At 33.4% G+C, this 2,916-nt stretch overlaps 1 pseudogene; it reads right to left on the bottom strand.

Annotated features, from left to right (window-relative positions):
• Positions 1 to 1,165: 1,165 nt before the first annotated feature.
• On the bottom strand, positions 1,166 to 1,283 carry LOC116864447 (annotated as a pseudogene).
• Positions 1,284 to 2,916: the final 1,633 nt, after the last annotated feature.

The raw sequence follows: 2,916 nt of genomic DNA, 5'->3' as shown, positions 1-2,916 counted from the left end.
AGAATCAAAGACCAGAAAGTGTGCTTGCCTTCCATATTCAAAGATTCAGTAAATATTTATTAAAGTGAAAGATCATTAAAAGAAAATATCTTTCTTTCTATTCAATTTCCCATAAAGGTAGGGGGTGAGCAGTGGGATTAGTAGTCTGGGGTTTCTTGAATTTAATTGCCTAATAGACTTGACGTGCTATTTAGCAACTTTTTTTTTTTTTTTTTAACTAAAACAAATACCTTCTCTCTTGCTCTGTACCTGGAAGTATAGTCAAGCTCACCAAATTGTCTTTTGTATGCCTTACTCATTCTTTTACTTTTTAAAAGGTTAAAAACATAAATACTTATGAATCCCTACCCCTGAAAAGTTGTTTTATATCCCTGCAAAATCATCATTCATCTTAATCCCCTGGCTTATAGGAGAGAAAGAGGTGGAAGGTCTGGGAGAGGATGTTCTTGAAATAGAACAGGTTTTTAAGAAGCATTTTTATCTTCCTAATTAATCATATGACACAAGATGAGTGGGTTATTTGTTTTTGTTTGTTTTTTGAGCAAATTGAAGTTAAGAGGCCTGCAAATATTTGATTCCATGATGAGAATAGAGGTAATTGTGTTTAAGAATTGAAAATACTAATGTATTTAATTTCCTACAATTAATAAAAAGCAAGATTTCTCCTATTATATAGATTATAGCTTGTGCACACTTTTTCCAACTGTTCATATGTAATCATTTAAAAAATAATTATAACAAGAGACCAATAATGCATCCATGAGCTTGGAAAATTGTGATAAAAATGGGAGAATAAGATTTGGGGTGAAACGGACTGAACCTTCATCCCTACCTCTTACATTTACTAGTCATTAATACTTTTCACTTGATTTTCCCTTATGTTTTTAAAAAAGTTAAATGAGAAATAGCACATATATATGTATATATACATATATATATATATATAATTGCTTTCAATATTTAATTGAATATATTTTAATTACCTCTGCTGTTATTTCCTTCTGTGGACATATTTTCCCCCCTTCCTCCTTTACCTGTGTCCACATATATATAGATCCCCCAAAGGCCTTTCCATGTAACTCTTTTCTTTCATCTTGATACGTTACTCCATTCTGAGCTTAATCAATTCAAATGTCTTTAACTGTCAAATGTGCAAATGACTCCCGGATTTCCATCTCTTACACTAAAACTACTTCAGGCCTTATGTTTTCTTATTTTTCAATTAGCAATAATCATGCCTCGGATAAACCTCATTGGCTATGATACTGCCACTGTGCAAAGCTTGTTTTCTTATTTTTACTTTTTCATTTTCCTTCATGACTAATGTTCCTTGAGCTATCCTATTTTATGTAACATTCTTGAGGTACAACCTTTTTTTTATTCACACTTTGTACACAGTTTCCTTGTCTTTTTATCTTTTACTATTGCAAAGCCACTCTAGTTTTACTTCCCAACACCTACTGTAAATTATAATTTATTTTATTTATCTTTTTAATTAAATAGTTAGGTATCTCTGTTTTTTATTAATTTGCTTAGAATACAGTGAGCCTATACTGAGTTTAATTTGGATTGTTATTACAAACAAATCATATTATTCAAAACTAATCCACTCTGCATTTTGGAACTCTTGTTTCCTTATGCAGGCTTAAATAACTAGACATCTTACTTATTACTTTTTTTTTAAGTTAAAAATAATGTTAAATAAATTTCATTAATCAAATTAAAAACTAATTTGTTTTTATTTTTTATTTTATTTTTTTTTAAGATTTTATTTATTTATTTATTTGACAGACAGAGATCACAAGCAGGCAGAGAGGCAGGCAGAGAGAGAAGGAGGAAGCAGGCTCCCCACTGAGCAGAGAGCCCGATGTGGGGCTCGATCCCAGGACGCCACGATCATGACCTGAGCCAAAGGCAGAGGCTTTAACCCACTGAGCCACCCAGGTGCCCCACAAATTAAAAACTAATTTAGAAGAAGTAGGTTGGGACCATAAATTTTCACGTAGACATTTTATAAGTTCTTGATTGAAAGGAGCAGTATAATCCTGAAAAGTGTAATTTCTATGAGTTTGGGCAAATATATAAAATTCTGTGACCTGCCTACCACAGCCAAGAATTAGAAGGGCTCCATCATCCCTCCAAATTTCCTATTGCTCATTTGTAGTCACCTCCTGCCAACCCTAGCCCCTGCCCACTGCTGATCTATCTTTTGTCCATTTAGTATTACTTTTTTCCAAATGTCATATAAATGAAATCATACCATGTGTACTCTTTTGGGCTAGTTTCCTTTACTTAGCAGAATGTGTTTGCAATTTATCCAGATTGTTGTGGGTATCAATAGCTTTGTTAATTTTATTACTAATTAGTACTTCATTATATGGATGTACCAGTTTGTTTAGCCATTACAGGTTGAAGGACATTTGAGTTGTTTCCAGTTGTTGGCAATCATGAATAGTGCTGCTCTAAACATTTGCATACATGGTTTTGTGTAAACATAAGTTTTTATTTCTCTTAGGTAAATAACTAGTAGATTTGCTAGGTTGTATGGTAAATGTGTGTTTAATTTTATTATTTTTTAAGTGTGTTTAATTTTAAAGGGAACTACAAACCTTTCCAAAGTTGACTGTATGTTTTGAGTTTCCACAAGCAATGTATGAGATTTTGTTGTCTTAAATTCTTATTAGCTACATGGTATTTTATTTTTTCTTTAAAAAATATAAAATCATTCTGTTAGATGTAGGTACCTACAATGATGGTATAAAATTTACTTAATTTTGGGCGCCTGGGTGGCTCAGTGGGTTAAGCCGCTGCCTTCGGCTCAGGTCATGATCTCGGAGTCCTGGGATCGAGCCCCGCATCGGGCTCTCTGCTCAGCAGGGAGCCTGCTTCCTCCTCTCTCTCTGCCTGCCTCTCTGC

The sequence above is a fragment of the Lontra canadensis genome, unplaced genomic scaffold (assembly GCF_010015895.1).
Source record: "Lontra canadensis isolate GAN:19392208 unplaced genomic scaffold, GSC_riverotter_1.0 scaffold5, whole genome shotgun sequence".
NCBI classification, from domain to species: Eukaryota; Metazoa; Chordata; class Mammalia; order Carnivora; family Mustelidae; genus Lontra; species Lontra canadensis.
The sequence above is the reverse complement of the archived record's forward strand: the minus strand, read 5'-3'. Positions and strand labels throughout refer to the sequence as shown.